The following is a 23,136-nucleotide window of genomic DNA, read 5'->3' as shown; positions in this document are numbered from 1 at the left end:
TTTAGTCCTGTTAGTTCAGTCGTTCAGTCCTGTTCAGTCCTTTAGTCCTGTTTGACTGTTTGTGACCCCATGTACTATAACATGCCATGCTCCTCTGTCCACTCTCTCCTGGAGTTTGCTCTAATTCATGTCCATTGAGTCAGTGATGTTATCTAACTATCTCATCCTCTGCCATCCACTTCTTCTTCTGCCCTCAATCTTTCCCAGCATCAGGGTTTTTTTTCCAATGAGTCAGCTCTTCGCATCAGGTGGCCAAAGTAATGGAGCTTCAGCTTCAGCATCAGTCCTTCCAATGAGTATTCAGGGTTGATTCCCTTTAGGATTGACTGGCTTGATCTCCCTGAAGTCCAATACACTCTCAAGAGTCTTCTTCAGCACCACAGTTCAAAAGCATCAATTCTTTGGGGCTCAGCCATCTTTATGGTTTAACTCTTACATCTGTGGATGAATACTAGGGAAACCATACCTTTGACTATATGGACCTTTGTTGGCAAAGTGATGTTTCTGCTTTTTATATGGTGTCTAGATTTATCATAGCTTTCCTTCCAAGGAGCAAGCATCCTTTAATTTCTGGCTGCAGTCACCATCCACAGTGATTTTGGAGCCCAAGAAAATAAAATCTATCACTGTTTCCACTTTTCCCCATGTTTTTGCCATGAAGTGACTGGACCAGATGCCATGATCTTAGTTTTTTAAATGTTTCAATCCAGATTTTTCACTCTCCTCTTTCACCCTCATCAAGAGACTTCTTATTTCCTCTTCACTTTCTGCCATCAGAGTGGTATCATCTGCATATCTGAGGTTGTTGATATTTCTCTGAGCAATCTCTGACTCCAGCTTATGATTCATCCAATCTGGCATTTCACATGATGTACTCTGCAAAATGCTTCATATTATATAGTTTCATGTATATGAAATGCAAAGGGGTAAATGTCAAATCTATGCAGAAAGAAGGAGATCAATCTAGGCTGGATGAGGGCAGAAATTGACAGATGAGACAAAGGAACTTATGGGGTGATGATAGTTATACAACTCTATAATCTGCTAAGATCACTGAACTATATACTTACAATGAGTGAGTATTACAGAATGAAAAAAAAAAGATCTGTGAGAAATGCGGTAAGTGCAAAGTTACATGAAGATATTATGAAAGCACTGAGGCATAGCCTCTCACTGTATCTGGCTCCTGCATGAGATGCTGCTTGAAGTGACTCTTCAGGAGAGGACAAAAATCAGCAGCTCAACAGGAAGAAGGAAATCTAGGCAAGGAGGCTGTATGAACAATGACACAAAGATAAGAAATGGACATGCTAAGATACTAAGAGAAGACTGGGGGAATGGCCGAGACAATGTGTGCAACACTGCCTATTAGGACTTGGCACCAGCTTGTTAGGTAGGAGGGATGAAGAGGAGTTATTCTTCTCTCTTTTATACTTGATTTTGAAAGTCGATATACTAATAATGGGACCAAAAAAAAAGAGAGAGAGAGAGAGAGAGACTGTTTTGAGACAGCCCTGCATTAGAAAGTTTACTATTACCCAACTGAGGTACTGAGGACTCATGGCATGCTGTTTGTAGCCATGATACTTGTAGAATTCTAACCACACATCATTAAAAAGCCAAAGCCCTATTCTTCACGTTTATGACCATTTTCTGTGTTGCAAAAATAACCCAATCAAAATGGCCTTATTTATATACTAAGGAGTGAGAAAAGATTACCAATTCATTGACATCATAGGACTTTTTCTTATTTTTTCATAGGAGTTTGGAATCTCTCAAGGAATACATTCATGATCTTCCAAATAATATTTTCTTGGTACATTGTTGTTGTTGCTTAGTCGCTAAGTCGTGTCCGACTCTTTGTGACCCCTTGAACTGTAGCCAGCCAGGCTCCTTTGTCCATGGAATTTTCCAGACAAGAATATTGGAATAAGTTGACATTTCCTTCCCCAGGGGATCTTTGGATCCAAGTCTTCTGCATTAGCAGGCAGATTCTTTACCACGGAGCAGCCAGGGAATCCCCTTCTTGCTGCATATATTACTTGAAATAATAATTCAAAATTATTTTGAGATAAGCCAAGAAATAGAGTAATTTAAAATTATTTTGAGATATGCCAACTCTCAAACAGACCTAGAGCACATTTCCCAAGGACCTAAGCTGCCTTGCAATGTTTTTATCTTTATCATTTCACCAAAAACCTCATGAGAACTAGGAGACCACCAAGAATTTTGGAAAATATTTGTTTTTACTTTCTTTGCTGTTTATCTAGTTCACTAGAATATATCTGTCAAAGAAATATAGTCCACTTAATGCAATGGGTTTTTATTAGAAACATGTTTAAATTAGAATGTATAGGAAATATCCTGCTTGCTTTTTTTAATAAATGCAAGCATGTGTAGAAAGGCATAAGTCAACTGAAAAATTTATTTCAATAATACAATAAATAAATCTCAAGCATCTTCTGTGTGTCGCCACTTCTCAAACCTCAGATTAGGTTTCAGTATGGTAAACTGGGTTTCCCAGGTGGTGCTAGTGGTAAAGAACCTGCCTGGCAATACAGGAGACCTGGTTTTGATCCCTGGGTCAGGAAGATCCCCTGAAGAAGGACATGGCAACCCACTCCAGTATTCTTGCCTGGAGAATCTCATGGACAGAGGAGCCTGTCAGGCTAGTTGGGCATGACTGAGCAATTGAGCACGCATGGTAAATTAAAAAGATCTGTAAGACACAGTCAGTCTATTTCCCTACTGAACTTTGGATATAGTAAAGACAGTCATGGGATTGTCAGACTGACACTACACTATGGCAAAATATAATAAAACAGCACTTTAGACGTGGATTTTAGGATATCACGAATTGTTGCTGTTACTGATTTATCAAAATTGTGTCTGACTGTTTTGTGATCCCATGGACTGCAGCCCACCAGGCTGCTCTGTCCATGGGATTTTCCAGGCAAGAATACAGGAGTGGATTGCCATTTCCTTCTCCAAAGGATCTTCCTGACCCAGGGATTGAACCCAGGTCTCCTGCTTGACAGGCAGATTCTTCACCACTGAACCACCTGGGAAGCCCATATCACGGATTACAGAAGGACTAATTTTGCCTGTAGTAGGTCAGAGAAGGCATCTAGGGACAGATGCTACTTACGGTAGGCCTTAAGTAATTAAGTCCCTGGGAGTGGGGAATAAAAACAAACACACGTGCCTGGCACGTTTGCCAAAAAGAAATCAGGCTCGACAAGTAACAGAGGTATCTTTCCCTAAAACTCCTTTTGAAGATACTACTTGCTGCAGCAGACTCTGCCAGCCCCACCCTTCCCCTTGGCACTCAGCATGCACTCAGCTTCCTGGTGCCCCCACTGCACTTGAGTGTGAAGACTTCCTCTAGGCTCAGGGGCACATCAGGCCTGCAAGCAGAACAGTCTGGAATGCTGAGTCTAAGCCCAGCATGCATGTGCGTGCAGTCATTCAGTCGTGTCCGACTCTGCAACCCCATGAACTGTAAGCCCACCAGACTCCATTGTCCATGGGATTTCCCAGGCAAAAATACTGGAGTAGATTGCCATTTCCTACTCCAGGGATCTTCCTGGCCCAGAGATCAAACCTATATCTCCTGTGTCTCAATAGCCCTCAACCCTGAGCTGCCTTCTACTTGGCCTCCAGAGGTCGCTGGGGGACAGGGGTTGGGTTACCCACAGCGCCTGCCCAGGGCTGTTCCACTTTCCTAATGACTTGGCAAGAATGGCTAAAAAGCTGCACTCAGATGGGATAGGCAACCAACGGCCTCTCTGGCCTGATGGTCTCAGGACAGTCTGGCTTCTTACCTGTCCTTGTGGGGGCCTGCAGAGGGGGTGCTCTGAAAGCTGGCTAATGGAAACTGTCATTCTCTTCAGGCCCAGAAAGCACAGCTGCATCTGCAGCACTGATGTGACACAGAAAACACCCCGACAGAGAAAACACTATAGACCCCACCTAGGAATGACAGGATTAGCAAAGATGTGAGATAAGCCTTGAGAGCAACTGACTGAAAACAGAGGTTTCAGAGGAAGCACTGTCATGAAGCCCCACACTTCAGGGGTCACGAGTCACATAATAGTCATACATGAAAGTATGTGGGCAGGCATGGAGACAGAAACGCCAGACCTTCCTGAGGAGTCCAGCTCAGCGATCTTGCTCCTGGATAATCCCACCCAACCCTGGAGAAGGGCATGCACACCTGTTTCCTAGGACACCCACGCGCACACCTGTGCTTCCCCAACCATGGGCAGGCCAGACCCTGGGGTCACTTTCCCACCAGCCTACTGAGGACTCTGAGAAACTCGATTCCCACTCCTACCTCAAATCGAAAGCTGACACTGTCAGCTCATTTGGGGGAAGCCCTTTGGTTCTGCTGCTGATTGTTGTTGATGTGGGTGACTTGGGGCGCAGGCAAGTGGGCAGTATGCAGGCATAAGCGTTCACAGCTCATCCAGACAGAGCTTAGCTGGGCATGGTTGTTGAGGACAGGTAAGAATATTTTAACTTTTCTTCTTTTCTTTTTCTCTAATTCTTGTGTTTTACATGAACACAGATTGACTTCCCACAAAGGGACCTAATGGCTAGCAGAGACAGTCAGGTTGTATCATTTTAGGGGTATTGCATATACATAACCTGAGCAAAACCTGTCAGTAGTTTCACACTAGATTCCTGAAGATCTAGCAATTCTGCATTCTGTTTCCAAGTATTTGCTAAACATGTGATTTTAAGGAAATAAGCCTTATGTGACTTAGCTTCTCCCAACTGACATATAGCAATAATAAGCCTCCTACAATCTACTTCACAGGATGTGGACGCATTAAGTGATAGCAAGAGACAAAGAAGTGATGTGAAAACCAGAATAAGCCAAGATGTTGGTTAAATGTCTCAGTTCCTTGAGAGGAAAGATTGTGACTATGCTTAGCTCATTCTAAACATATCATAATTATTTAAATGAATAAAAACATTATCATTAGTTCTGCAAAAAATTAATAGTAATTTGTAAGTTATACAGAAAAAATACTTTGTTCCCACAGAACATGAACCAGCAGATAATTAGAACCAGTCAATAATAATCCTCTAGCAAGAAGTGTTACCAATTGTTCCAAACTCACAAGTTCAAGGTAATGGCAACATTTGCAACTTCGAAAAATACAAAGAATCCTGGCCTAGTGCATTTCAAAGAAAAAATTTGGTTGCACTGGAAAGAGAAAATAGTGAGGAGACAGAATTTTCCTGCTAACCAAATGGAATATATTTTAGCTCTTAGGAAATATTGTAACCAGCTACCATAAAAGCCGCCGGCTGAGATGTTTAAAGGTGAGCAGTTCCAGCCTTCAGCCAGGCAGTCTGGGGGAGGGGTGAGTTGCTGTGCAAAAGAACAGGGAGTCATGTGGCCCAACTGTAAAACAGAAAAATTGCATGTAATTATTTTACAAGCAGAGTGTGATGATGTGAAAGGAAGAACTAATGATGGTGCTCTCAGCTTGTTAGAGGCTTTTCCTTCTGGGGAGCTCGAGGTTACAAGAAGTACTGCTCACTGGAATTTTTTTCTTCCTTTTCCCTGGATACATAATGTTACAGTAAACCCTGCATGGAGGGGGTTAATGCTGCAAGGATGTTTTTAAATAATTTCTGTGACCAAAGCCGGAGATACAAGCCTGGCAATAATTCTCCCTGACTTCAAGCATCCTGTATTGATTGATTAATTATTCCACCAATGAACTAACAGGTATTGACCTTATCTGGTTGAGTAGCATTTAGCCAAAAGTCAGTAATCTACATCGATCACTTAATGGAACATCAAAGCTCAGCATTCTGACAGGTTTATGTCATTCAGCAAAAATCTGTCTATGTTTTGCTGATACCTTGACCTTTTGTATCAAGCAGTCTTTACAGAAAACGAAAAGCAATGAGAAAATTAAATCTTGGAAATAATGCTTTGTTATGTAAAAGGAAGTTCTTCTTGGAGTGTTACAAAGGTTTTGCTAAGATCCCATTGAGGGGTTTCTTTGCAAATTGAAAAGCAGTTTTCTGCATGCTTGCAATTCATGATATTCTGCTGAAGCATGAAATTATCAAAACAATGAACCCTGGGCTAATTCACACTGCAGCAGAGCTTCACAGAGGTAACACTGAACAAATTGGATTCTCTAGTCAGGGGTTCATATAAAGAGGACTTGGACCAGTGATTCAGAACGGGCAGGACCAGCTCCTATCTGTCTCTGGCTATCCTAAGTTCCCAAATCCTGACTCAAATATTCAGACAAATCCACTGATCCAATCAAATACCTATCTACCTCAAAAACAGGAAGAGTTTTTCACAACACAAGGCTCAGTTGATACTAGCTAAGCCCACAATATACAATGATAATTATATCCTTTGATATCAGATTTATAGACAGTGAATATGAAAAATCCAAGTAGATGCTTACTGTCTTTCTCCTCCTCATTAAGAAATTGGTGATGAAACTCTTAACAAATATGGCTCAGGCAACGGTCTCCAGAGTCGTCCCCCAGAATCCTCTTCTGTGGCTCCAATACTACTGCTGTCCCTTGAGGTCTGGATGCATAAAGATGTCCACTTCTTCCTTGAGAACTTATTTTTATATTTTAATTATTTCTCATGCACTCGGCTTAAGAACAGTTATTGAGGATGAAGGCTTGCCTCCTAGAAAGATTCTACCACCTTCCATCACATGAAGATGGTGGTTCTACCCAGGCAGTGCTGTATCACAGTGAAGTATTTTCTCTCTCTGTATCTCTGCTCCAGAAGACTGCTTTTGGTTTGGAGGATGCATACTCTAATATGCGATAGCGCTACGTGGCAGGCCTATTCAGTGTAAAGCTCTTTCAGTGTGAAGCAGCTATTTCTGCCTGGAGTGATAGTCGCTCAGTCATGTCAGACTCTTTGCGACCCCATGGACTGTAGCCTGCCAGTCTCCTCTGTCCATGGAATTCTCCAAGCAAGAATACTGGAGTGGGTATTCCAGATTTCTCCTTGAAACCATACTTAAAATGCTTCTGACAATTACTAACCACCATTTCAATTCATCACGTGCAGTGCACATGTCTTATCTCTCCATTTGAAGATAAGTCATGGACTGTGTCTCACATACATTTGATAAGCTTTTACATTCCATGTCACTCTAAAATCTGCATCTATGTCTATGATTTATTAAAACTAAAATTTCTCTTTACTGATAATGCTTTCCAGTAAATGTTGAATATTTTCCACAACTAACCTAATAATCACTGTCTAGAATAAAAACAGCAAACAGATTTTAGCCCAGGTTCTAATCTTCTATGCTTATTAATTATTTCTGCAGTTGATATGGTTCAGTCACTAAGTCTTGTCTGACTGACTCTTTGTGACCCCATGGACTGCAGCACATCAGGCTTCCCTATTCTTCACTGTCTCCCAGAGTTTGCTGAAATTCATGTCCACTGAGTCAGTGATACTATCTAATTATCTTATCTTCTGCCACCCCGTCTCCTTTTGGCTTCAATCTTTCCCAGCATCAGTGTCTCTTCCAAAGAGTAGGCTTGTCCCATCAGGTAGCCAAAGTATCAAAGCTTCAGCTTCAGCAACAGTCATTCCAATGAAAATTCAGGGATGACGTCTTTTAGGATTGACTGGTTTTATCTCCTTGCAGTATAAGGGACTCTCAAGAGTCTTCTACAGCACCACATTTCAAAGGCATCAATTCTTTGGCACTCAGCATTCTTTATGGTCCAACTCTCATGTCTATACATGACTGCTGAAAAACCATAGCTTTGACTATACAGTCCTTTACTGGCAAAGTGACGTCTCTGCTTTTGAATACGCTGTCTAGGTTTGTCATAGCTATTCTTACAAGGAGCAAGCAAGCGTCTTTTAAGTTCATGGCAGCAGTCAATATCTACAATAATTTTTGGAGCCCAAGAAAAGAAAATCTGTCACAGTTTCCACTTTTTCCCCATCTATTTGCCATGAAGCTATGGGACCAGATGCCATTATCTTAGTTTTGTGACTGTTGAGTTTCAAGCCAGCTTTTTCACTCTCCTCTTTCACCTTCATCAAGAGGCTCTCTAGTTCCTCTTCCCTCTTTGCTATTAGAATGGTATCATCTACATATCTGAGGTAGTTGATATTTCTACCAGAAATCTTGATTCCAGCTTGTGAGTCATCCAGCCTGGCATTTTGCCTGATGTACTCTGCATAGAAGTTAAATAAACAGGGTGCCAATATACAGCCTTGTCATACTTCTTCCCCAATTTTGAACCAGTCAGTCATTCCATGTAAGGTTCTAACTGTTGCTTCTTGACCAGCATACAGGTTTCTCAGGAGGCAGGTAAGGGGGTCTGGTACTCCCATCCCTTTAGGAGTTTTCCTGTTTGCTGGGATCCACACAGTCAAAGGCTTTAGCATAGACAATGGAGTAGAAGTAGATGTTTTTCTGGAATTCCCTTGATTTCTCAATTATTTCTATGGCACTCATTAAGTCACATGCCACCTGCAAAAATATGAGTGGTACTATGCTTTACTGAGTATCAATAAGCTATTTCAGAATATGCTAATAGGAAAACTCACATACAAAAAAACTAATACTATGCTGAAGCAGTTTTTCCTCTAAGCTAATATGAAATCAGAAAAGACATGAAATAGAAAAAATGCACTAAACTTCAATAACTACACAGGGTGATTGATTAGTAGATAAAGTGAAAGTGAAAGTCGCTCAGTTGTGTCCAACTTTTTGCAACCCCATGGACTACATAGTTCATGGAATTCTTTCAGGCCAGAATACTGCAGTGGGCAGCTGTTCCCTTCTCTAGGGGGCCTTCCCAACCCAGGGATCGAACTGAGGTCTTCCACATTGCAGGCAGGTTCTTTACCAGCTGGCTCACCAGTAGATAAAGTTCAATGCTTTTGAACTGCAAATTGGTTTCATTAAGAATCTGACCTAACAGGTACAGCTCATGTGGTGTCACAATCACACACATATACAAAAAAATGCTGTGAAACAATTAGGATCTCTCATGAAGGAAGGAGAACTCAGACTTTCACCTGGGTCTTCTGTGCTCTTGTGGTTCAATAAACAATGATGACACTTGGACAATTATTGAAAATCTTAAATGGATAGTTTTCACCTCAGAGCCATTTTCTCTTTAACTATGGAATGATTAAATTAAATCAAGGTGGCTAGAAAAAACATACATCTTTTGTTATGATTTTGTAGAATGCATGATGTATTTTGTCTAAAAATAGTCCCTACTTTTGGTCACAATATACTTATTAATACTGACTGTTGACTGACATATTAGTCACTTGTTTGGATTTTCTGTTCATTTTGTATAAACAGTAGAATTTTGTCTCCTTATATATTGTGCTCCATGATATAAACTAGTCAATTGAATTTACATTAATGCTTATCTATCTTCATAATATGCAAAAGGACCAATATACTAAGGAGAAGATACATCATCTTCCTGGAGAAATAAAAATGAGATTTATTTTTCCAAAAGCACTAACTTTTGGATTTCATAATTTGAAGAAGGATACACATATCTTCTTGCTACAACAAGTTAGGAGAATAAACAACCATACAATTGGACAGGACTTGTTACAGGCAACTTGGGGAACATGTGTATAAAACATCGGTGAGTATAACTAAATTAGGTAAACTCATACCAACTGTTCAATTTCTAGAAGTCCAAGTCAGTGAAAAGAATGAGGAATGAGGAATCTAAACATATGAAGTTCAATGATCAAAATACAGATCTCAACTAGCATAAGAGACATTACTCTACTGCAGTTTAAGGTTCCCAAATGTTTTGGTCTCAGGACACTTTGCTACCCTTAATAAATACTGAGGCCCTCAAACAGCTTCAGTTTATGTGGATTCTACCAATTGATATTTACCACATGAAAAATTAAGTCATTTTTAAATGACAATAACAAATGTTTTACACATAAAAAATAAGAGCTTTAAGAAAAATAGCTACATTTTTCAAAACAATTAATGGAAAGAATAACATTTTACTTTTTTTTCAAATTTAACACATTTTAAATGAAGGTAGCTACACTCTTACATCATATTTTGTGTGAAGTGATAAAGAAAATCAAACCTCATACAGACCTGTAGCTGAAAAGAAAAGAATATTTTAATAATTGTTGCATATAATTGTGGAAACTTTTTGCTACTACAGAGAAAAATGACTAATGGTAGTTTCCTGAGATGAGCTGCAATGCGGAATCTATAACCATACCTAGGAATTTTTGTACCCTAGTTCATTAAAGTTCCTTATTCTATCTTTTGTATGGAATTTTTCATTATGCATGACATTGCGTATGGGATTTTTCACCCATAAGAGATTTTCAATAGATCTTTTTTAGAAGAGTTTTAAGTTCTCAGAAGAATTGAGTAGAAAGTATAGAAAGGCCCTCTGTATCTCTTGCTCCCACAAATGCATACAATCCCCCACCATCAACATTCTGCACCAGAATGGAACATTTGTGACAATCGAGGAACCTTTATTTACATGTCATTATCACCCCAAATCCATGGTTTACATTAAAATTCATTCTCGGTGTTGTACATTGTATGGATTTGGACAAGTGTATAATGACATGTATCTACTATTGTAATATCATATATAAAAGTTTTACTGTCCTAAAATTTCTCTGTGCTTCACCTTTTTATCCATCCCTCCCTCCCTCCAACCCCAGACAAACACTGATTTTTTACTGTCTCCTTAGCTTTATCTTTTCCAGAATGTCATATAGGTGGAATTACATAGTATGTAGGCTTTCAGATGGCTTCTTTAAGTTAATATTATGCATGTAAAGTTCCTCCGTGTCTTTTTTATGTCTGGATAGGTCACTTCTTTTTAGTGATGAATAACAGTCTATCATCTAGATATACAACAGTTTATCCATTCTCCTACTGAAAGACATCTTGATTGCTTTCATATTTTGGCAACTGAATAAAGCTTATTAAACATCCATGTGCAGGTATTTGTGTGGATATAAGTTTTCAACTCCTTTGGTATGACTGCTGGATCATATGGTAAGAGTATGTTTAGTTTTGTAAAACTCTTCCAAGCCTTTTCCAAACTGGCAGCACCACTTTGCATTTCCACAGCAGTGAATGAGCATTCCTATTGCTCCCTTTCCTCACCAGAATTTGGTGCTGTCAGTATTTTGGATTTTCATCACTCTAATAGATGTGTAGTGGGTTTCCCTGCTGGCTCAGACAGTAAAGAATCTGCCTGCAATTCAGGAGACCTGTATTTGATCCCTGGGTTGGGAAGATCCCATGAAGAAGGGAATGGCAACCCACTCCAGTATTCTTGCCTGGAGAATTCTATTGACAGAGAAGCCTGGTGGACTATAGTCCATGGGGTCGCAGAGTCAGACATGACTGAGTGACTAACACTTTCACTTCACTTTCACTGTGTGTAGTAGTATCTCATTGTTTAAATTTGCAATTCCCGAAGAATTGATTCTTTCGAACTGTGATGTTGGAGAAGGCTCTTGAGAGTCCCTTGGACTGCAAGGAGATCCAACCAGTCCATTCTGAAGGAGATCAGCCCTGGGATTTCTTTGGAAGGGATGATGCTAAAGCTGAAACTCCAATACTTTGGCCACCTCATGCGAAGAGTTGATTCATTGGAAAAGACTGATGCTGGGAGCGATTGAGGGCAGGAGGAGAAGGGGACGACAGAGGATGAGATGGCTGGATGGCATGACTGACTCGATGGATGTGAGTCTGAGTGAACTCTGGGAGTTGGTGATGGACAGGGAGGCCTGGTGTGCTGCGATTCATGGGGTTGCAAAAAGTCGGACACGACTGAGCGACTGAACTGAACTGAATGACACATGATTTTGAGCATCTTTTTATATGCTGATTTTATCATTGGCTACATATCTGGAGATTCCCTTGTGGCTCAGATGGTAAAGAATCTGTATGCAATACAGGAGACCAGGGTTCGATCCCTGGGTTGGGAAGATCCTCTGGAGAAGGATATGTCAATCCAGTCTAGTATTCTTGCCTGGAGAATTCCATGGACAGAGGACCCTGTTGGGCTATAGTCCATGGGATTACAAAAAGTCGGACATGAATGAGTACACACGTAAACCCATACTTTCAGCTGTTTTCCTTTAACAGGATCATTTCATTCACTTTTCAGAGACTATGTCTCAAATACCATAATCTGAATAACTATACGTTTGTCATCCACTCTTTAAAGAAAGAATGGTGCTTTGTGGGGGGAAAGGCATCTAATCACGCTCCTTTCTATTTTCAAATAACTGTACAAATGTTCTTTGTGACCACCATCATACTTCCATAACATCACAAATAATGCCCACTTCTCATTTTATTGCACAGAATATTAAGAAGACATATACTCAGAGGTATATGGCAATAAAATTAACTTTATCCTTCATCACTTATAAATTGAAATGGCTTTTTTAAAACTGTTATTGCATGACAGTGAAAAATACATGGATAGTAGCATAGTTTCACCTAAGTGGTTTGAGGGGCTGAGGGATATCACTTTTACCTCCCCTCAATTGTGTACCATGCCATAGTGAAAGGCAAAAAATGTCTTGGCATTTACATAAACAGTTTTGAACTCTGGACTCCTGTGGAAGGTCTTAAGGATCTCCAGGGTTTCTTGAACCAGCCATTAAAATCTGTGGCTGCTATTTAATTTTACCTACCAGTTACATAAGTATGCGAAAAAAGTCACTCAGTCATGTCCAACTCTTTGTGACCTCATGGACTATACAGAATTCTCCAGGCCAGAATACTGGAGTGGGTGGTCTTTCCCTTCCTCAGGGGATCTTCCCAAGCCAGGGATTGAACCTAGATCACCCTCATTGCAGGCAGATTCCTTACCAGCTAAGTCACAGGGTAGGAAACAGTTACATAAATCTTGGTGAACTGCCGAAACTTATACAGCCTCATCCTAGACAAAACTTTACATATGGTTTTAGGGGTTTAGACAACCAAGAGGCCACTTCTGGATAACTAAAGCATAGTTAATGAATACTACTTAAGAACAGGCTTATTATTTGCCTATATAGAATTTTCTACCACAAAATTCTGAGAAGCCTTAAAGTTCATGTCTATTTTCAAATAAAAGAGTCTACTGTCCTGAAATCATGTTTGCTATGGAAACCATGTCATAAATATTTAAGAATAGAGTCACTTACATAATAATGATGTCTCTACAACCAAGGTTTAGAAATGGGATTGATTTCTCAAAATCCCTAGATCTGTCCCTCTAATTTCTTCCCTATTAAGGAAACTAAAATAAATTATCCATAACAGTTGCTTAAATTTTGATGTACTTGACCTTAAATGAACTGGTTAGACGCTTATTTTCTGATTATTTCCGTTTTGTCCTGTTTTCCCCAGCACAGGCGCATAAATAAAGGTTTTCTACATCTAAGCCTTTTGTTGTCAGTGAACTCAGGAGAGTATCCCATGGAATAGCCAGCCCCAGGTCAGTGCCAAAGCCATTCACAGGAAAGTAGCCATGCTCATGCTATATCCCTGGACCAGTGATACAGTGGACCATTACTGGTATCTGCAATTTTTAAAAACTATCAGGTTGGTACTATTTTACTCATACAAATAGTCACACACACACACACACTCATGCCTCAATAGAAGCATTTTCTGGGAAAAGGGAAAGTAGCCTTTTAGTACCTCATTGCCCATAAACTGAGCTTTATGTACAGAAGGATACTTTATACAGATAATAAACCGAATGTAAAACAGTTACTTCTGGCAGCTAATTTACCTTTATAGTTTATAGAGGTGTCTTCTTCATAATGGTACCTTCTGATTCTACTTTCCCTGAGTTCAGTAATCAGTGTAGATTACTGCTGGTTTCCATAGAAACAAGACAACTAACACTTTTAAAATCTTCATTCATGGACTAGTTTTACAAAAAATGCAGAGTTTGGAGTGACTGCTTACTAACACATCATGAGTGAAACATGACAAAAATTTTAACCCTTCGAATGATATTTAAAGTTTGTGTGTAGTTTTTGCTAATAATAGACCCACATGTTTAAACACAATGATCTACGGATCAAACACTAAGGGGATTAAGTGACCCTCCCCTAAAGGGATTTTGAATGAATTGTATAATATGGAAGCAGCTGTTGAGCAGTTGTGAAACCTGAGTTGTTAGTACACACTGGCTATGATCTGTTAGGAGCTTATTGTTTTTAACCTTAAGGAATATCCAGATTTTCCTTTAAAAAAATTGACACTTAGGAAAATTTTCTACACCCCTCCAAAAGTTAAGGAGAAAAAATGCTAATAAGGTTAATATTGTTAATTACATGGCTTTAGAATGCATTCATGCTCTTAAGTAGTGATGTCAATTGTTGGTCCTTAACAAGTAATTGCTTATCATGCCGTCTTAGAACTTTCTATAACTGTAATATAAATTTAAGATGTAGAACTTTTTTAGTAGTTACTTTCTTTATGCATGCTATGGTTGTGCATGGATAATGCATTTGTAATCCATGATAGTACTTATCAATTAATTTGGCAATTAAATACAGTTGCTAAAAGCAACACAAATCAGAGTTCCATCAATTAGTGAGCTCATTAAAGCTGGGATTTTTTTTTTTTCAGTTCTGTAACTCCCCTCAAACTATTTATCAGGTTCTAATTTTGTTTTGTTAGCATTGTTGAGACTAGCCATAATGTTAGGTTTTCTTATCATCTCTTTCATTAATACAATGCAGCAGTAGGGCACTAATCTCAAATTCTCCAAGCAACCACAGGATAAAGTATTATCTGGTCTTAAGATGCACTAGCAAGGTGAAATGGAGAAGGCAATGGCACCCCACTCCAGTACTGTTGCCTGGAAAATCCCATGGATGGAGGAGCCTTGTAGGCTGCAGTCTATGGAGTCGCAAAAAGTCGGACACAACTGAGCAACTTCACTTTCACTGTTCACTTTCATGCATTGGAGAAGGAAATGGCAACCCACTCCAGTGTTCTTGCCTGGAGAATCCCAGGGACGGAGGAGCCTGGTGGGCTGCTGTCTATGGGGTTGCACAGAGTCGGACACGACTGAAGTGACTTAGCAGCAGCAGCAGCAGCAGCAAGGTGAAAGAGTGCTAGTCTTCTGAGTCTTGAAATTCCATACACATTTCAACTTGAGTTAACAACAAAGCTTCATCTTCCTCCTCTTTTCTTAAGCACACAGTGTCACCTCACCCATTTCAGAATCAAATCTGCTGGGGTTCTCTAACATGGCAGCACCTCACATTTCACTGTGGGCTTCCCAGGTGTCTCAGTGGTGTAGAAATCCACCTGCCAATGCAAGAGACTCAGGAGACCTGGGTTTGATCCCTGGGTTGGGAAAATGCCCTGGAGGAGGAAATGGCAACCCACTCCAGTATTCTTGTCTGGAGAATCCCATGGACATGTAGGCTACAGTCCATAGAGTTGTACAGTCGGACATGACTGAGCAACTGAGCATGCATGCTCACTTCATTCCAGGATATAATTTACAGTCATCATCAAGGGTACTTTATCTGTGACATTAAAGTTAATCTAAACCTCATGTACCCCCAGAGCAGATTATGCTTCCATTTGTAGGTTTGGTCTTAAGTAGAGTGTTTGCATGATGACTGTTATGTGCCTCGATGGGGTTACTTGTCCCACATTTGTTAATGTCAGGAGTTTGCCATTACTGGAGCTCACTGTTATCCAGCATTTCAAAGGCAAGTAAAAAAAAAAAAAAAAAAAAAAAAAACCAGCAGGGCCCAGCTGAAATATTTTCTTTCAATACAGCCAGGCTGCAGGCATAAAACACAATAGTAAACATACAATGGAACAAAGTAAAAGGCCTTTGTAACAGATCTTTGTCATGCCACTGTGCCTATTTCATAACATCAGCTATTGTTTTTCTCAACTGACATCATATAGGTCTCAGTTAATGAAAAGAGACACGGAGCATATTGCATCAAATAGATGCTGGACAGGAAACAGAAAATGGATCATGTGTCCAGGCCCCCTAGCTGAAGCAGTCAAACGTCTGAATAGTGAAAGGACTAATGTGTTTTAGCCGTCCTCCCTTCCAGCCATAAACTCAAGAGCAACGTTGAAAGTATTTTCTTTTCTAGGTTGCTCACCAATCCCCTACCCACCCCACCCCACTGTGAAAGCCAATCAGCAAGGATCAAAAACATTTCCTTTTAAATGAATCATGGCAATCCAATAAAGATGCAACACGCAGATTATGTTCAAATCAATGACAGAACCATAGCCAGTATCAGCAGGCCTCAAGGAACAAAAATTGCTCACAGTCAGGGGGTGTCTGTCTGATAACGAGCTGTGGGGCTAAACACAGAGCACATTCTCTGCTCTGGGCAAAATCCCTTAAGCTTCTACTGCTCTGGCTTCTTTAAGCAATGCTGGGCTGTTGGAGTACTGTCCTCTTTTGTAGCTCCCCAGACAGGTCATGATGGCTCAGCTTAGCTTTGCAAATGGGGCCTTCAGTGATAGTTACATCCGGGAAACAGGCAAACAAATATAATGCTAACATCTAGAAATAAAAGTTCACTTAAATAAGGGATGGGATGGATTTAAGAGAGTCAATGACTATGCATGATTATTCAAAAACCAAAAAAAAAAAAAATGAATACAGAGAAGATTCTTAAGACTTCAGTGAACTTGCCAACAACTGCCTGTCAATATCTTTTTAATTGTTGCTCATTGTAAATATTTGAGAGGAAAGGAGATATTTTTCTATTTGAAAAGCAAAGGGAATAAACACATATAGCCATGTGTCTATCACACTCTCCTTTTTAAAAAATACTTAATAGCATTAATCGACTTGCAGACCTCTCAGTTTCCTTATCCCTCTCTACCCCACAATTGCTGTAGAATGTGAGGCATCTTGTGCTCAGTTGCTCAGTCGTGTCCGACTCTGCAACCCCGTGGACTTCACTCCGCCAGGCTCCTCTGTCCATGGGATTTCCCAGGCAAGAATCCTGGAGTGGGTTGCCATTTCCTAATCCAGGGGGATCTTTCTGACCCAGGGATCAAACTTCCTGCATCTCTTGTGTCTCCTGCCTTGGCAGGCAGATTCTTTACCACTGCACTACCTGGAAAGCCTCTGGTACTCATTATTGCTCTTTTCATGTAACACTGAAAGTACACTTTCAAATTGGCATTTTCAACCTTGGCACCTATGATGATAAGGTTCAGGAGCCTAAAATACTAAGGCAAAGAGAAAAATATGATCAAAGGTCAACTAGCAAAAGCACAGAATCTATTTCAGAGACGCAGGTTTTCATTCCAAAGTAACATCAATGAGGTATAAGACTTCAGACAAGACATCACCCTCCCAGAGCATTAGTGTCTTCATCAGCCACAACTTTTCAGCTCTAAATTTTCATTTTCAGATCTGAGAGTGTGTTTCCAATGAAGAGAAAAGCAACCCAGAGTCTTTCACATTTAATCAAAAAGAAAGTTTATGGCTCAGTCTCTTTCAAGAGCATTCCATGTGCTACATAAAGATTTGACAAAGGTTGATCTATGATGGGCTATTTTTCTTCTTTCATATTAAAGAATCTGTATTAATATGAGTCACCTTATTTAATCCATTACCTGCTAATAGCCTCCTCTAGGATTAGCCCAAGGTCTAAAGTAATAACTAATAACCATCTGCTCATTAGAAAACAATCTACTTTTGAGGATGCTCCTACTTCTACTAAATTCAACAGTACATTGTAGCTCACATTTATATTCCAGGGTTTACTGATCTCTGAGAGCAGTCGGAGCATATGGTAGTTATCCTCTCTGGGAGGAGAGAATCAATTTATTCCAAATAGAAAGAACTTATCAGATCTAGACAGATTTCTAAAACACCTGTAAGATAATTTGGAATTACAGCAGTAATAAAATAGCAAACAAAATTCCCCTCTCCTGAAAATGATAAATTACTGTATTTCATTGAGCAGACCTTTCTTTATCTGATTTGTTCTAAAAATGATAAATATGTCTCCATAAATCTGAAGGCAATCCAGGAGTCACATCTACCTAATTGAATCAGAGCTTATATGATTCAAAGAGATAAGAACACATTAAACAAATGAGGATATTTCACATTGCAAAAGTGAATATAAAATTCACCTTTAAAGAAAATACAGGGTGAAACATAAATACTTGGAACAGATGAAGTGTTAAAGCCGAAGTATAATTAGTGGAACTTCCTCCATTTACGAATAAAACCCTGCTTGAAATCTCAATTTTACTTTTGCAAAAATTCTGACCAGTTTTATTATGATTTCCTTGTACATTTATTGTTGATTATCTGGTTTCTTGCAGTTTATAATGAAATCTTTTGTCAGTAAAATTTCCTTTCTGTTCATGACCTTAGTATTTCCATTATCAACGATGAAATATTCTGTGGTTTTGATTTTCATCTTTTCAGGAAAAAAATCCTCTTTCCGATACACATATCTTTTGCAGTTCTTGCGGTCAGCATGTAGCTTGCTTCCTGTCTCATTTTGCTCTCCTCTTGGTCACTGCCCTCTTCCACCTTCTGGCTGCCCTCTAATTGAGACCTCTGCTTCATTTCCTCTTAACTCTTTGTCATTATTTTTGATTTTTTACTTTCCCCTCAATTATTCTCAAAGTAAGATTCTAGCTCCTTCTCTGATCACATCTGGGCAAATGTGTGGCTTTGGAACTCTGTTTCAAGTCACAGAGTGACTTTCCTCCACCTGGCAGGAGGAAATCTGAAAACTCATGGTGACTTAAAGGAAAAGAGTTTGGTTCCCTAAGCAACTAAAGAATGAGTTTCCCGTTGATTTTTATGAACAATGACACTAATGCCATTTGGAATCAGGAATCCTTGATTAAGTCTCTCAAGACAGAAAAAAGAAAATCTGTCCTTGACATAAGGTAATTGTTTCACTTCATGACAGGAGAATTTTCAAAACAAAACCAAGTTCTTTCTATTCAGATGGCTTAAGTGAGTATTAGATGTAATCAGTGAATTCTTTTCAGTTTATAAACATATGCATATATCTCTTTAGTGAAAGTAAAAGGAAGAAAAGAAAAAATAATGGGGTGAAGAAATGCATGTCTGAATGAACTAAGGCATATGGAATATTGGAAAGCGGAGTTAGCCAGAGAAGGCTTTTGAAAATATAAATGAGATCACAAAACTCCCCAGATCAAGATCGCTAGGGTTTTCTATCATATTTAAATTAAAATATAAACTCCCTGTTATCATCTACAAGACCCTACATTATCTGGTCTTGACCTCTAACCTTATACACTTCACTACTCCCCAGGTGAAGATCGCTAAGGTTTCCTATCATATTTAAAATAAAATATAAACTTCCTGTTATCATCTATAAGACCCTACATTATCTGATCTTGACCTCTAACCTTATACACTTCACTACTCTCTCCACCCTGTCACCCAAATCCTGTCCCTCAGTGATTTACTGGAGCTTCAAATGCATTCTGTCAATTTGTTAAGCAAAACAAGCTCATTTCCCTTTCCATATGATAGCATTTCTTTTTCCTCTTTCTGGACTACGCTACCTCCACATCTACTCAAGGGTCACTCTATCACTTCTCCTGGTATATGGCCTCCTGAGAGTCACCTCCCCCAATTCTTCCGTTAAAAAAGACCACTTTTCCTGTCTATTATCCCCTAGACTATGCTATTTTTTTTCTAAAACACTATAGAAAATAGTGTCTAGCACAAAATAATTGAAAATAATTTATTAAATAAATGAATGGAACTTCTAAGTTTAAGAGTAAAATGATATAATAGATGAAGAGTACTTAGTACAGTGGCTGTTACATAACAAGTGTTCAAAACTTATCTTCTATGATTATAACTTATTATTTCTACCTTTTCCCACCAGATTATCAAGTTCCTCAGAGCAATGGCCATGTCTTTTTTGTTTGTTTGTTTGCTTACAGCTCTATTCTCAGGACCTGGGACAGCTCCTGGCTCGTAAGAAGTGACCAATGAATCTTCTTCTTTGAATGGACAGAAGAAAGAATATTATGCGCTGGGTAACACCTTGAAACATAGTTACTAATCAAACCAAGAGTAATACTTCCGACTCAATAACCTAAAGCATCAAATTAAGCAAACACTTAAATTCCTTTTGTTCAATTAAATTTATTGAGAATCGATTATACACAAAACTTGATGCTAAATGCAGCAAAGATAAATAGCAATGGATGCTGCCCCCACAAAGCTCAAGATAAGATTAAGAACAACTTACTTGATGTGAAAATGAGGGAATTCACATTTAATCTTATGGTTTAATTAAGACATATCTACAGTTTTTAAACATTTCTTGATGAGTTAGTATCACATAGTAAGGAAAATATACTCATGCCATTTTCTCTAAGCTATTGTCTCTAAGAGGGTAGCACTTTCACTAAAATCTTCTAAATAATTAAGTTTAATAACAGATTTCAAGATTGTAAAAACTTTGAAAAACAAAATATTTTCACCAAAACATCTAAAGATATAATTCACAATGTAAAAGACACAAATATATGAAAAATAATGGTGATTTTTAGGGCATCAGAGTGAAATCTTCATACATATATTATAACATACTTAAAGCTAGAGAGAAGAATTTTAAAACATTTTTTACATTTTATTTTTAGAAACTTGCCACATCAGTTTGTAACACAAAAATGAATCTTAGTTTTCAAAATATATGTGCTCTGAATGCCTGATTTTGAAGCAAGCTACAGCTGCAAAATTATTTCAGAGCATGCACAAATTTTTCCTTCAGCTGCAGTGAAAACAAATAATTTTGCCTTAAAGTCATCAATCTTTTCTAAATGTGCAAAAGCTTTAGGAAGCTTTTCACAATAATTATCAACTCTGAAAATAAGAATCATTTTCTCATAAAATCAAGATAAATTAACTTTTTAAACTGCTTTTATTGAATATGCCTCCCAGATAATTACTACAATAGTTTCTTTTCAACTAGTTCTCTTTGAATTATCATATTAAATTATGTTCACTTGATAAATATGACATAACTTTTAAGTGTATTCACTGGACCAAAATTGAAAAGCTTCTTTAATTAGCTTGGAATTGCTACTTTTCCGTGGATGAGCAGCTAACTTGCAGCACTCCACTCCTTATAGCTTAGTAATGGATTAAAGTGATTAATATAAATGGCTCTCTATTTTTTTTAAAAAGGAGAATTTCATACTTTTGTTTTTATACAGTTCACTTACATTATGGATGACTTGTTTCTTAATCAAATTCCACCAAAAAATTTATTAAAATAAAAACAGAAAAAATATCATTATTCTAGTGTGATCAGGCCCATGTTTTATGCTGTCTTTAAAGTATAAAAGTTTGATTCCTTTATCACATTGATCATGATAGTGAAAGAAGCAGAATGCAGGTCGCCAGGGCTGCTCAGATGGGGAAGGACTGCCATGTCCTGGCAGTTTCATTCTCACAGACTATCCCTAGTTAAAATATACTTGAAATAGATCGTTTCTTTTTATTATCTGAACTTTACCAAGAATTCACTGTACTAAAATAAAGAGGAAAGTATCTTGATAGGAATAATTCATTTTTATATGTAAATTCAGTATAGTTGGTTTACAATGTTGTCTTAATTTCTGCTGTATAGTAAAGTAATTCAGTTATATGTATTCTTTTCCAATATGGTTTATCACAAGATATCGAAATAGTTCCCTGTGCTATATAGTAGGACCTTGTTGTTTATCTGTTCTCTATATAATAGTTTGCATCTGATTCATTTTTTGAAAGAGAAATAAGACAACTCCTCCAGACTCACTGAAGGAACCAATATGCATATTAATAATAATTAAAGATTTTCAAACATGTCATGTGATTAAAATAATTGGAATGTCCTTCCAATCTGATATGGCTGATATGTACAAATGTATGCTAGCCCCTCACAGTGGACCAATCACATTATCATCCTGCAATTCCTCTTTAACAATGGTGCTTCTGGCCTCATAAGTGACAGAACAGAAAACTTGAGTATAAACACTGTACATATTAGCATATATTTTATGACTCATTTGGAGATTTATATTGTCAGAGTACTAACACACTTCATTTAATGTTATGTTTTAATGAGATGACTGAATTTTTAACTATGATTGTTTCTCAAAAAAACTTTTTTTTAATTGAATGTCACAAAAAATTAAAGAAAATGAATTTACAGTGATTTAAATCTCAGAATTCTACCTATAACAAAGCCAAATAGCTAAAAAGAGGGGAAAACCTGTGTTGGTTTTTTCCATGGAAAAGAAATGATTTGTACTTATTTTGATCCAAAGAGAGAGGGAGTACAATTCCTTCAGATTGCCAAGATAGTTTCTCCTGAATTTAAATGAAAATCAGAATCAGAAAAGAGTGTGGAAGGAGTGTTTTTTGTTTGTTTGTTTGTTTGTTTTGTGACATGCCAGGCATCCGGTCCCATCACTTCATGGGAAATAGATGGGGAAACAGTGGAAACAGTGTCAGAATTTATTTTGGGGGGCTCCAAAATCACTGCAGATGGTGATTGCAGCCATAAAATTAAAAGACACTTACTCCTTGGAAGAAAAGTCATGACCAACCTAGATAGCATATTCAAAAGCAGAGACATTACTTTGCCTACTAAGGTCCATCTAGTCAAGGCTGCGGTTTTTCCTGTGGTCATGTATGGATGTGAGAGTTGGACTGTGAAGAAGGCTGAGTGCCGAAGAATTGATGCTTTTGAACTGTGGTGTTGGAGAAGACTCTTGAGAGTCCCTTGGACTGCAAGGAGATCCAACCAGTCCATTCTGAAAGAGATCAGTCCTGGGATTTCTTTGGGAAGGACTGATGCTAAAGCTGAAACTCCAGTACTTTGGCCACCTCATGCGAAGAGTTGACTCATTGGAAAAGACTTTGATGCTGGGAGGGATTGGGGGCAGGAGGAGAAGGGGACGACAGAGGATGAGATGGCTGGATGGCATCACTGACTCGACGGATGCGAATCTGAGTGAACTCCAGGAGTTGGTGATGGACAGGGAGGCCTGGCGTGCTGCGATTCATGGGGTCACAAAGAGTTGGACACGACTGAGAGAC

This window comes from Capra hircus, chromosome 20, assembly GCF_001704415.2.
Source record: "Capra hircus breed San Clemente chromosome 20, ASM170441v1, whole genome shotgun sequence".
Lineage (NCBI taxonomy): Eukaryota > Metazoa > Chordata > Mammalia > Artiodactyla > Bovidae > Capra > Capra hircus.
This window is presented reverse-complemented; position numbering follows the sequence as displayed.